Source organism: Chelonoidis abingdonii, chromosome 15, assembly GCF_003597395.2.
Source record: "Chelonoidis abingdonii isolate Lonesome George chromosome 15, CheloAbing_2.0, whole genome shotgun sequence".
Lineage (NCBI taxonomy): Eukaryota > Metazoa > Chordata > Testudines > Testudinidae > Chelonoidis > Chelonoidis abingdonii.
In genome coordinates, this window is record NC_133783.1 from 7,231,143 (window position 1) to 7,245,480 (window position 14,338).

General features: G+C 41.3%; 1 protein-coding gene across 2 annotated transcripts in view; it reads left to right on the forward strand.

Moving 5' to 3' along the window:
• ANXA11 (annexin A11) overlaps nt 1-14,338 on the forward strand; it is a 55,165-nt gene that overhangs the window by 15,241 nt on the left and 25,586 nt on the right. The window contains exon 1 of one of the 2 annotated variants that reach the window (XM_032786384.2): nt 1,484-1,625. The exons of the other annotated variant lie outside the window; for it this stretch is intronic. The gene's annotated coding sequence lies outside the window, so the exon portion shown is untranslated. Of the gene's footprint in view, nt 1-1,483; nt 1,626-14,338 lie in introns of those variants that run through there. 2 annotated transcript variants of the gene reach the window in all.

A 14,338-nucleotide genomic window follows, 5' to 3' on the forward strand; every position in this document is an offset into this window, starting at 1 on the left:
CAGATCTGGAAGGGCTCCTGAAGACAATTCATTTCTGTCACCCCACCATTCTGATTAAAACATAGACGAGCAGCAGACCCAAAGAGTGTGGGACAAAGGTAGAAGGCAGCATCCAGGCTGTGGCTACAGCTGAGGAGACCATAATCAAGCTTTGTTGGGGGTAGTGGCTGTAGCACTGGTGCTGGAGAGCATCCTGAAGCAGTTGTTGGGGGAAGAAAGGGTTTGAAATCACTCTCATTAGGGGCAGCAGTTGGTGATTGATCTGATGCAACTCTGGTGTGAGGCAGAAGCAACTGCCAGGCAACAGTCTCTGCGGCTCTAGAGTAGCCTTTGGTAAGGAGTGCAGCTAGCAAATAAGAATGCTAGAGGGAACTCTGACCATGCTTCCTTTACTTTCAGTGGGGGACAGAAATATCAGTAGGCCGCCTCCAGGGATGTAGGCTGGCATACAGCTCCAGAAACTGGATCTGGGACAGCCACATCTTTCCACCATTCATGGATGTTCACCACTTGTGCTTCTGGAGAAGAACTGGTGAGCAAGTTTGCCTCTCTGTCTCTCTTATGGTGTCCCTTCCAAACAAGTGGGTGCCTGTTTCACCCTGCTCTTCTTATGCCTGCATTCTTCATGGAACTGGTAAGGTGGTGTAATTGGGATCATTTCCTGCTTGGGAAAGTATTTGTCTTCACTGAGCCTGGTTTGAGTGAGTGTGTCTGTGTTCTTTCCCCTCCCCCTTTAATATAGGGAGGGTTTTCAAATGGCCTGAACCAATATAACAATAAAAAGCCATTCGCTTGTTACATGACATTATACTGCTATTGCACAGGTCATATCTTTGGCTGTTTTAGGCCTGACTCACTCCTGTTAATGGTAGATTCAAGCTGTTTGGGGTTTTACAGGGAATAGAATGCTTTTTTTTTTTTTTTTTTTAAATCAACGGGAAAACGCTGTCCTATCTTATATTGGCCTTGCTTTGACAGTGAGAGTAGTTGTTCCCATAGCTGTCGACTTACTTTACAAAATTCCATCGCCTTTTCTTGTCCTGTCACTTAAACAAGACCTAACTCAGCAGGAATTTAGTTCACTAGTCACCCTCTTGGGTACACTGGAAATCCCCATGGTGGAAGGGCTATGAGTTATGGGTGCCACTCTGCATAGCACATCCATAACTTTTGTGAATGAAGTTACACATGTGAATTAAAGTTTGCAAGATTGAGGCTTTAAGTGCATAGTGTTTTTCAGTGATGACACCAAACTTGTCCTGGAATTACTGCCTTTTATTATGTGGGTGTTCTTCTTCAAGGATGATTAGTCAACCACTGCACAGGCACAGCGGAAGTACTTATGGGAGTAAGGGATGCAGGGACCCTGTATTTGCAGGGATCAAAATTATGTCTTGTTTAGATTGTGGTTGTCTGTTTACCTCATGACTTATTTGGTGTATTTTATCTCAGACACTTTCGGGAAACATGAATACAGAATAACCAAATGGAAATCTCTATGCTGCATGCTGTCTGTCTGAACCCATTGTGACCCTAAGAACCCTGCAATGCCAGCTGGCAAAAGGTTCACTCTTCTGTAACAGCAACTCCTAACGGGCTGCTTTCATAGTATTTGTCTAAAAAAGGTGACTAATAAAAGTTTATGTCCTATTGATACTCAAAATCATTGTGAGATGTATGTATGATGATTTTAAGGAGTTACGTATAGGTGCAAAAATGTGTCTTAGAGTTTGTGTCCCAGGCAGATTTGTCAAACAAGTTTTGTCAGACAAAGGGATGTAGACTCTCCAGTCTCTCTGTGTGTTCATGTCTAAATCAAGCACTGTAAGCCAACACAATGGAAACCCATTTTACATACTGAACCAGCTGGGGGATGGGAAATCAACAGTGAAGAGCACACTGGAGAATAAAACACTGGTGTGTGGGGAGTATACTTGAAAAGTTTACTGCATTGTAACTGGGGAACAAGGACAGCACCCACTTACCCTGCACCTTGGGAGTAATTGATCAGTGCAATTACATTCATGAAAACAGGATCCCAACTTGTCTTGGTTGGAAATGCTGTGAAAAATCTTTTGGTGAGACAAGATTGCTTTTAGACAGATGGTTTGTTTGCCTGTAAACAGTAAGCTGAGACTCTGAGAAGCATGTTATACCTCCTTGTTTTCTATGTAACCATTTCTGTTCCCACTTGTTATCCTTATTTGCTGTCTTTTAGATCTTAATCTTTATTATTAAACTTACGGTTGTTTTCACTATAAATCTGTCTCCGTGCTGTGAAGTTATCAAGGACCTGATCCTGAATTGTACCAGTCTAGCTGTGTGCATACTAGCCCTTTGGGGCCTGCAAACCTGTTAATTTCTGTGAGTGTCCAGTGACAGATGTGTCAAGGGGGTTGCGGGGGTTGGTATGTGCCTGTTGCTTGTCTGCTCAGAGAGAGCAAGGCCTGTGGAGACCTGGAAGACAGTGCTTATGTGGCCAGAGGCTGTTAGTTTCAGGCAGCTCATAAACAAGAGTTTAACACTAGTGGGAGGTGGTGGTGACAGCCCTGACACCCTAGGGATCATAACCAGATTTCACCCAGCTCATAGTAGTATGATATTAAAAGTAACTTTGCAGTCACCCTACTTCTTGGTGTACAAGCTATATAAATTTTGGTTTGGCCTTTAAGATATTGCTAGATCCAGATGTGATTACCTATTCATACTGAGTCTTACAGTGTGACACCACTTGAAACCCTGTGTATGTTAGAAGTTATCTGAAATGTGGTCATTTTTGAGCAATAGAGAGAGAAGCTGGTGGTCTTCTAGTGACTTAAAGAAGGCAGAAGTAATTTACTGTAGTGTCATGATATTGGGTGCACTTTGGTTTAAGTGCTGTAGTACAGAGTCTAAAACCTATTCTAAGATTATTCAGTTAGATCCTCTCAGTTTTCAGAGTTGCTGGTGTGCTGAAGATCTATATTGATGGCAAACAGGATTGTTTTCTGTTTTTGTTTCTGTTTTTTCTGGTAATCCTGCAGACTGAAAGCAGAGCAGGAACAGAGTTGCAGTGTTTGGCCAATGTTATCCATGCTTTCCAATGCATGTTGACTCTTTTTTTGTGGTATTAACCTTGAATTTTCAGGGTTTTTAATATTTGTCTTGCTTGAGAAAAATGCAGTAGTTTTTCTTAAGAATTTTTTTACCCCTTATTCTTATGTACAGTCTTTGAGTGTGCAATTGGATGCACAAGTTTAAGCCAGTATTTCCCCAAACAAGGATATCCAGAAAACATTTGGCTGAGACAAACAACCATTGGCAATCAATCAATGTAGAACTTGACTTAAGAGGAAGAGAGGAAAGTTCTTTTTCTGAGCAGATAAAGGATGCTCAGATACTACATGTGCAGTTGTGGGAAATACTCTATAAATGGATATAATCCTGACTCCATCTTAACAAACATTCCGTGAACAGGAAAATACCTTCACTTTAGACAAAGGGTTTAGTGTGTCAGTATTTCAAGTCCCTGTGGAGTTGGTAGTCTTTAGAAGGACTCTGCTGCAGTGTCCATGTTATGTAGAAATGAATTAGCACATTTCTCTCTAGATTGTCCTCGATTTTACCACGTGGCACCTTTCTCCTGGTTCTCAAACCTTGCACCACTGCTCTTCCTCACCACCTCCGTTTGACTCCTGCATGAACTTTTGACTACCTGATCCTACAAAGACTTAAGCACATGCTTAAATGTACACACTGTGAGCAGTCCATTGACATGAATGGGAACTGCTCATGGAGTGCAAAGTTAAGCATTTGCTCAGTAGCTCTTTTCTCCCACTGAGACCCCATATTCAGGTGTGTGAGGAAAAGAGCTCCATATCCATGGAGGTGGGGGGCGGGAGGGGAGAGTGAGAGAGAGGGATTAGTGTTTAGCATAAAGTGTGTTTGTTTGTCCAGTGACATCAAGTTTGTATTACCTCCTTACCTTCCTAAACCAGACCACCGGTCTAGCCTTCTTCTCACCCTCACATATAGTTCTCTTCTGTCATGGCAATAATGTTCTTCTAATTATTTATCCCTATGAAGTCCCACTCTGATATCCAATTAACAGAGTAGCACTACATTCAGGTAACTTGTGGGCTAGTGTTCCTGTTAGATTGCAGGACCAGAAAACATCTGCTTTCATGTGAGCTTAGTTTATTTTCCTGTTCGAATGTTTTTGTTTCACAAAATTTTTTATCACATGCTCTGTGCAGAGCTTTATGGCACTAGATGTATCCTTACTTACTTAGTGTTAATGACTGTTTTTCTAATTGTTTGAGGTCTCTTTAAGGGTACTCATGACAGCTGTCAAAATTCCTGAAAACTATAGGGGGGAATCAACGGATTGCTTTCAGATTTCCAGGCTGTAATGGTCAGTGCACAGTCTCTGCTGAAGGAAATCATATTGATCTAGTATATCTTGTTTGATTGCAGTTTAAGGGAGTTGCTGTGTACAGGCTGAAGTGAAACAAACAAAATGGCTTAAATAATTAATATGGCTGAAAGTGAAAGTAAACAGGCTCTAAATACCAGAATCAAATATGCTAGGAAATGTCTTACACCAGAGTATTTTCTGAATAATGTGAAATTTGTAGTCATTGACTAGCTTTGCTTCTGTTCCTACTGTGGTATGGTTCTGTATTGCTGAAAATAAACACTAATTAACAAAAACAAAGTTATTTTTTTTTAACAGAGCTGGTTTATTGAGGAACCTTCATACTGAGCTGCTGTGTGGTGGAAACAGCTTCTTTTCCCCTGCTTTGACCTTGTTTTGACCAGGGTTTGTAACTGCTGCTTCTGTGATTTTTTTTTTTTTCTTCTTCTTCCATTTTATTGGGACCTTGACTATATCTTGACCAAGAAATCCCCCCCCAAACAAAAAAAACCCCAAAACAGCCAGGACAGAAAATGTTGGGATGTTTTCCAAGGAAGTAATATTATGGTATGTTACAAAATTAGCGAACTTCAATAATGTTTTTCTCCTAATTCTGCTCCAGAAAGCAATTTTAAACACACAATTAAAAATGTGAGGGTTTTTTTGTTTTGTTTTGTTTTTCTTAGGTGAATTCATTTTTTGTTTTCCTCACTTACCATTGTCTCATGAGTTGTTGAAAGCACCTTTGTGTAGGGAATCATAGGTTTGGTGAATGAGACTGTAGTGCTTTTTAAGGATGATTATACGTGGTTCTCAGTAACGTGTCTTGTGGATGGAAACAAAAAGGGTTCCCAAAGAAACCGTGAATGGCACTTTGTGCACATGAGATAGGGCTTATGTCAAATCACAGATTGAGTCAATGTTTACGCTTACTGCAATGGGTTTAAAATATTTTATTGAATTAGGTCATTTCTACAGTTTAAAATGGAGGAAGTCTAGACAAGTATTTGAAATTGTATAAAATAAACACACACCTCCCATTTTGGGGCGGGGAAGGGGGGTGAAATATTAAAGAGCTCTTATCTGACATAAGGATGAACATGACTTGCATTCAGTGTAGGGTGACCAGATAGCAAGGGTGAAAAATCAGGACAAGCGTTTTTATTTATTTTTTGTGGGGGGGGAGGGGGAATGTCTTAAGTGCCTATAGAAGACCAAGTCCTGAATATTTGAGGCTGTCCCAATATTGGGACATCTGGTCATCCTAATTCAGTGTGAACCAGGACAAATCTGACTTTAATGATAAAAGTGATTATATCTTGCTCAGCCCTGGGTTTAATCACAGTTAGCTGATAGGATGCTGAATGTGGCTTGTCCTCATCTACACTGACTGATAAATGGGTTCAGCATTATAGCCTCATTTGATTAGCCATTGGTAAAGTGTGACAGAGTTGACACCACACGTGGATAGAATTTCCCAGAGAGAGAGAGAGAGGAGTTAAGGCAGCATGGTCTCGAGAATTACAGCGCTGGGCTGGACTCAGGAGATCTAGACTCTATTCCCAGTTTTGCCACTGACCTACTATTAGGCCTTAGCCAGATTACTTCACCTGTGTGCATGTTTTCCCCCTCCATCCTTTGTCTTGTCTTATTTAAACTACAAGGTCTCTGGGACAGTACGGGACACAAGGGCCCCTAGTTTAAGCACTACTGTAATGCATATAATGCTAATTAGATTAAAAGGGGTTTTACAACAAAAATAGACCATGACAGTCCTGCTCTCATGCTCTTGAGCATGGCACCTATGCCCAGTGAGTTCTTACTCTGGGCATCCTATAAAATTTTGTGAAGCTTTTTCTTGCTGCCCTTTGTAACAAGCTTTCTGCCAGCATTACCAACCAATTATCTAGTTGTGCAGTAAGCTGTCCTTTAGTATAACTTTGTTTACTTTTTTGCCTTTTGGTCTTATGCATATTGTAAAACAAATACTGTCTCTTGTGATTTTTTTTCCAACCACATTGGTTTATATGGGGGGGGGTCTACTTTTAGAGTTTACTGAAGAATAAGCCCCCCATAAACGTCTCAAAACCATGTTACCAGCTATGTCTCTTACAGATAGATCTGTTTATTCTTGGGCACTTCCCTTTTTGTGCTGAATGGCTAAGGAGTCCTTCTGTTTGAATTTTGAGATAGGTCAGGTAGCTTGTATTTCTGGGGAAGAACCTTGTACAGCTTTCAGGCAGTGACGAAGAGCGAACGCTATGAAGGGATGTGGGATTGATGTCGAGGAGAGAGGATGGTGACTGTAGGTATGTGGTGGTTTTGTTTTTTTGTGTTTTCCCTTTGAGGACACTCCCTCTTTCTGTTGTTTGTATGGGGCTTGGAAGGAATATCTGGCACTTCTGTATTTTTCATCAGTGGCTCGAGGAAATGTAGACATTGCAGCTCATGTGCCACTGCTCACTGTGTTTGCACAATTGGGTGTATTCTAAATCCTGTTTCAACTGCTCAGCTTCAGAATGTTGAAATAGCTGGTTCCGGCACAATGAGTATTGAAATGAGATACTTAAGCATTTTCTCCTCATTGGACATGTCACTCACTGCATGCACTAGGCTGGGGAAATGTTAGGAAGAGAGAGACAGAGGGTTACAGCAGTTCTTGGGGAAAGTAACCTGGAGAGGTAGCTGACCACAGAGATGGAGAAATGGCTCAAGAAAAATTGACAGAGCAGGCAAGAAGCTGTGGACAGACCAGCTATCGAGAGTGAGAGGTTTGGATTCTGGTAGACGGGACTTGACTGAAATCAAAGTGATGTTGAAAAAAATCTATTATTATAACACATGAATAATGTATTTACCCAAAAGGATTAGAGGATTTTTTGTAACATACTTTGCATATTGAGGAATCCTGGCCTTTCTAGTTGAAAATAACACGTCTTCAGTAGTAGTCTTGCTTTCTGAGTCTAAGGATGTTTCTAAATTTCTCTATAATTTGAGAAGATGGTCTATATGAGCTTTTATATTATTATTTTATTATTATTTTTAAATTTTCATCTTAATATTTAAAGGGTTCTACTGCAAGATAGAATGGAAGGGCAAGTTGTGATTGACTAACGTGTATGAAATTTGTGGTTGTGCTTCTCTAATCTATATTAAGGTCTGATCTGTTGTATTCTCCCCCCTCAAGCCCTTCCCCCGGCATGCACATACACACTTGATTTTATTTCTGGAGTTCTGTAATGAAAATCTTGAGAGTTTCAGAATGTCCTACTGGCTTTACATTTATTTTAAACCTGGAGGCAGCAATGTTGTATTTGGATGCTGAAATAGTTTGGCTGTAAAAAATATAAATGTAGTGAAACAGCATTCAGAGTCATTAACCCAAGGATAGGTGTCTGGCTCAATAGGGTTTACTGGAGCGGGGCCAGTGTTGTGGCTGGTTTTTGTTTTTTAAACTTAAAAGGAGGCACCATCTTTCTGGTCACAGTCTTTATCTACCAAGTGTATATATACCCAGTTTTCCTTAATAGGAGTTTCTCCCTTTTGTAGCGCTTTGTAAGAAGCTGTGCTACATTGTACTACTAAACAGAACTTGCTTAATGAGGAAATAATATAGGGTTTTTAAAAATATTGTATTTTCTCTGGTTCATGTGTTTCGAAGGGCAGGGTTTACTGTTTTGCCAGAAAACTCTGTATGTTAATTGGCCTGCTTCATTTTCCAAAGATGAACAGGGTGGGGAGGGAGAGAGAACTAGCTCAGTGGTTTGAGCATTGGCCTGCTAAACCCAGGGTTGTGAGTTCAGTCCTTGAGGGGACCATTTGGGGAACTGGGGTAAAAATCTGTCTGAGGATTGGTCCTGCTTTGAGCAGGGGGTTGGACTAGATGACCTCCTGAGGTCCCTTCCAACTCTAATATTCTATGATATAGGTTCTATTAAAATAAACTACTGGCTTCTCTCTCTCTAAAGTCATTTGGATGAGGTCAGATTTTATTGCAAAGAGCAAGTTAATATGTAACAACTTGAGCTGCCAAACAATTTTCTCTTAATTTTTGTGTAACTTCTGAGACTCTTTCCCCCCTACCCCACATACTTAGGCTAAACTGTCCTTTCAAGTACAAATAGCTGTAATGGCATTAATGTAATGGCCAAACAAGCTTCCCAAGGCATTCTGCCCATGCAGTACAACTGATAGAAAGGAAAGGCTGTACACAGGGTTCACCGCCTCTGCATTGAGGTGTGGTGTGTAGTTTCCTGCTTGGTGGTGATAACGAGCTCATGCTGGGACATGGGCCTGGTTACATCTCCAAATCAATTGAACCTTCCTCCTTTAAGGGTAGCATCCTCAGTTGTTGACCTCTCTCTCTTCCTGGATGAACACACAAGGTCCTTTGTACCTTCTCCAGGCACAGGACAAAATGGTTCTGCCTTCAACCTTGGTTAGAAGTCTTATATAATACTTTGCTTTGTAGGCGGTGCCATTATCACAGGGAATCACGACATCCTTTATATGGGAAATGCTTACAGGGTCTTTTAGTTTGGAACTAACTCCAGAAATTAGCTATCCTTTGGGATAAGGCAGTTTTGAAAAAAACACTTGGCTGTTTAGTATGATGTGGATTTGATCCTCTTTTAATGAATCTCAGCTTTCTTATGTTCCATTAAATTGTGGAGAGTTACAATGGCTTTCCAAGAAAAACAAAGAAGTTGCAGTGAATAACCTTTAGGCTGGAACGTTGTCTCTTTATATCCTCCAGAAGGGGGGGCACACAGTTTCCACCATAACTTTACAGTATTTGTCTTGGCATTTTTTTATCAGTAAAAATGCAGGGGGGGCAGATTAGTAATTTATTGGCCAATAGAGTGATATGTTCTGAGCACTAGAGGCCTTTTCCCAAGTTTGAGATTTTATGCTCTGTGACCGCTAACACACCAGTGGAGCCAAATTCTGTCCTTGGATGCACACATGGCACTCCCAGTAAAGTCAATGGGATCTATGCGTTAACATCGATGCATGGAATTTGGTCCTTATTGCTAATTTAGTGCGGCGTATATGTGTGTGCTTCTTAGTCCTAATTTGTTACTGTAAGTTTTATATAATGCACTTGCTGGTGAAATGAAAAATGGAGAATGGTGCATTCGTGATTAACTTTTTTATTATTTTGTTTCCACTGTTATAGCCATGTTGATCCCTGGATATTAGAGAGACAAGGCGGGTGAAGTAATATCTTTTATTGGACCAACTTCTGTTAGTGAAAGAGGTGGTTTTCAGGTCGGAAACTCTGTATAGCTCGAAAGCTTGTCTCTTTCACCAACAGAAGTTGGTCCAATAAAATATATTACCTCCCCCACCCTGTCTCTTTATTATTTTAAATCTTTTGTGGATCCACTTTGAAACTTGTTTACCAGTGTGAAAAGGACATTATTGAGACTGGAGGTCAAAAATATGACCTCCCTGTTTTTCCTCATGTGTTAATGTTTTATAGTTAGTCTCAAAACAAATGCTTCAATCCCTGTATTTTCACACACACACACTCATCATGGGTACTTGGAGGGGGAAATACTGCTAAGCAGAGCAATCTCAGTTCCAGAGATCTGGTTTAAGATCTGATTTTGAGCAATAGCAGTGGGAGAATAATAGGAAAATATGAGGGCAAGGGGCTCTTGACTGTGTCCTTCACTACTAAATATTTCACACTACTCCAGCACTTTTCTGGATTGTGCCAAAACATTGAACAAATATTGGGCTAGGTGGTTGTTTATACTGGAAAAATCTGTTTTGGGGGAAGAAAACATGGCAATTTTGACTCATGGAGTTTCCCTCCATTCGGCCCAGCTGGTCAGGGTGGGACTCTTTCCTTCTGTGAAACTGGAAACTCCCTCAGGTACAAAATTCCACTACAGCATCCTGTTGGTGGGGCCTGGTTTCCCTGTCCCTTCATTCCTTGCTACCCCCTACCTGAGATCAGAGTGGAAATGTATGCTCACAAGGCCATTGTTGGTATTGAGGGAGTCACGGTCAGAGTGTCTGGAAACCAATTGACGCTAGCTGGGAGGCAGGAGAGGAGCACCTCAAGGATCAACCTGAAGCCTACTGAAGTGAATAGAAGGATTCCCATTGACTTCATTGGGCTTTGAATCAGTGAACCTTCTGGCTGAACAAAACTTCTTCCCTTCCCTACCATTTTCAGTGTGCAGAGGTTTCTTGTATAGAAAATACCTGAGTTCTAAGGGAGGTGATGCTGTGGACAAAGGCCACAAAACTGCAGACTTTTGGAGGGGGTTTCCATAGGGCTCAAAGAGAGAGAATGTCACAATACTGTCACACATCTCTGTTCTGTCAGGTGCTTAGCATGCTCACGTACCACTGATTACAGTGGGAGCCGTGGGGGGTTCTAGCACTCTGCAAGATTGTGCCCTACTTGGGGGAAGTACGATAGAGGACCATCTGAATTTAGGTAAACTGTACAAACACTGGGGTGAATTCGATCAACAGGGAAATCCGAGAATTGCTTGAGCATATCAGGATGCCCAAGGGAAGGAGGGATGTATATTTGGAGGAGAGTGTAGACAGAGTCTTTGAGGAGTGGGGCAATGTGCTTTCTCACTCTTTTTTTTGCCTATTGCATTTACCTTTGCCTGCAGTTCAGAGCGCTCAGAAGCATTTTGAGCAGCAAAGCATACTACCAAAGTTGATTCTGGCCTGCTAGTGAGGCCCCTAGCTGATTTTATATAGGCCGCTAATCAGTCACACATCTGATGGCACCAATTTTAGGTCACTGTTGAACTGATGCCAAATTCAAACCAGGGACATGGCAGCAAAAAGCTCAGTCTCCCAAGTCTGCAAGGGAATATGGCTCTTAAAGTTGTGATATTTGTACTGTGAAGATGGTTCTTGGTGGGTGAAGGTGTCTGTTTTCCTGGATTGTAAATACTGTAGTATAAAACACAAAATGTTTCCTCTGCTGCACTTGGAGAAACTTCAGATTTTTTCCCCATGTTCTTAAATCCTTAACTCTTTGAGAAATGGCAGTTATGAAAGAAGGGGCACCTTGCAAAGCTGCTGCCTTGTTCACTCTGATTCAAGGATTATTGTTTATGGAATAACTTTCAGGCTATTGTTGTTTCTTAAGCTTATGTGCCTTAGCATACTCTAGACTTCCCTGCCTAGCTCTTGTATACCATTTTTCATTTATAGATCTCAAAGCACTTTACAAAAGAGGTCAGACTCATTATCCTCATTTTACAAATGGGGAAACTGAAGCACAGAAGGGAAAGTAACTTACCCATAGTCACCCAGCAGGCCAGTGACAGAGCCAGGAACACAACTCAGGTCTCCTGAGTCCTAGTCCAGTGCTCTGTCCGCTAGGTCATGCTGTGTGCTCACATGGCCTAAGACTCTAAGAGCAGGAGAGGGAAGCTGTGAGAATATGATGAGAGAAGTAAGCAATAGGATTTTGACAGCAGCCTGGATCTCTTAGAGAATTGGAGATGGATTCATTTGCCTACCCTGTCTTTCATAATTCTGATGAAAAATCTATTCAAAATAGAAATAGGCCTTAGCCACAAAATTTGGTTCTTGAGCCAATCCTTCTTCAAAGTCTAGCTGTCTTCTGGATCTGGGGTTTTGGCATGAGACATGGGGATCAAGGTGAGTTGTAAAGTTTTGTTTTCAGATCTGAAAAATACCTGCAAAATTTGGAGAGACCAAATTTTAGTATTTTGCCTGGCCCATTGCTAACTCTAGTGGATCATATTTACTACATTTGCCAGATCCTAACTTGGCGGTTCTTAGCATGAGTGCAAGATGCATCTGATTGATCTGGTTTTTCTCTAGTGTGGCCCTGCAGCTAAATATTTCCACTGTGTGTGGGTGGCAAACTAATTGCTAGCAACAACTGTGCATTTATAAATGCTTTCAGTGAACTTGGATATTACCATGTCAGTAAGTGCTTATGTAAGTAACCAAGGACCGTGGAAAACGATGGGAGGAAATGTGGGAAATGTTTACTGCTTTCTGTAGAATATTGAGGGGGCACCTCATACGGTGTAGAGGATTTTCCTTTTTAAATCTCCCTTTCTTTTAAATGTAGTTTGGCCGTGCACTGTACATTAGAAGCCAAACAACGGCTGTGGTCTTGCAATCAAATCTGTACAGACTTTGGTGGGGCTTTTTATGGGTATGAGGGGTCTGCTTGTGAGGATCAGTTCACAGGATTGGGACCTAAATGTGCACAAACATCTGCACCTTGTGCTAAGATTCCTCCTGCTCACTCTCCTGACAGGTGGAGTTGGTTAAATAATTAACCTTGTTAACACCAACTGTAGAGGATGGACATTACAGCATTCACAGATACTTTTGCAGCTGTAGAGTGTAGCCCTTATTCTTCCTCAGTGCTCCCTGCCTGACACAGGAACAGTTAATTGAAGGAGCCACTTGTTCTTCCTGGGTGCAGCAATCTGAAGCTTCCATTGCAGTAGCTACAGGGGACAAGTGATTTGGTAAATACCCAGGCTTTTTCCAGCCTAAATTAGTTGTAGGGAAATCCTTATTTCAGGGGACAGATATGTGAGCAGACCATCCCATTCTGGCTATACTGGAAGGGAGACAATCCTCTGCCTTTTTAATACTGAACTCCACACCAGGAAAGTTCATTCTCATGTACCCAGTCTAATAGATATTTCTTGTATATCAAACCTATTTCTTTGGACTTTTGTTAGTCTACCCTGCTTAGTGTAATCTGTATTGCAATTCTTCAAATTTTGTCTCGTTAAGTTAAATGAGCAACAGCAATTTGAAACCCAGTCAGTCTTTTTTAGAGTGAAGTTATAGTCATTTTAGGTACAACACTCACACCCGCCACTTTCTGTGGCCTTTCCTGATCACCCTGTCCCTTTTTTAAAAATGGTTTTTCTGCACTGTTTGCTGTGTGAAAGATCCATTCAAACTGAAGAGGGAAATGAATCCAACTATGCAGAAGAAATAGCAAAACTGACTAGACACACACAAGGCTGTCACATGCCCAATGTGAATAAACTGAAGAATAAAGCAATACTTTTTCCGTTAATCTCTGAGTCATTATAGGAGATACTGGCAATAAAAGAACATAAAATTTTGAGGGGGTATAATTTTTTTAAAGTCACTGATGTCCCTTCCTTTATATCTGCTGATAAAGAGCAAGAAAAGGTGAAAGGTTGCTTGGTTTGCAACCACAAGTATTTATCACAAACTGATTGCATGTTGAAGTCTTGAACCTTTTTCATTCTCTAATAAAACACTTTCACTGCAATAGTCACAATGTGTTTCTGAAGACTCCTGGTTCATCTATCCACAGTTAAATCTGTGGCTTTACTGAGCATTTCAAGTTCTGATGAGTGACAATAGCACATGATGTGTGCTTCAGTAACTGGTAATGAGAGATGATGCTGTATTCCAGTCAGTGCTCTGCATATCCAAATGTATACTACGTTTCATGAGTGAAATACTCTGCACAGTATTTTTTAAAATAGACTGTGGTATTTTCTTATCACTAAAAATAACCTGGAAAACCTAGGAGTGAAGATTCACTGGACACTTGTCAATCTTGGATTCCTATACTGCTTACACTACAGTGCTTGCTAATGCCTGGAGATCCTGCTTCTGCAATCAAAAAGGTTAAAGAACAGACTGACTGACTGTATTGCAGCCTGAAATATACGCTTTAAAATAGTTTTTGCAAAACATGTAGAACAGGGGCGGGCAAACTTTTTGGCCTGAAGGCCGCATCGGGTTTCATAAATTGTATGGAGGGCCGGTTAGGGGAGGGGGTCGTGGCCCAACCTCCACCTCCTATCTGCCCCCCCCAACTCCTGCCCCATCCAATCCCCCATGTTCTTTGATGACCCCTCTGGGACCCCAGCCTCATCCACACCTCCCCACTCCCTGTCCCCTGGCTGCCCCTAG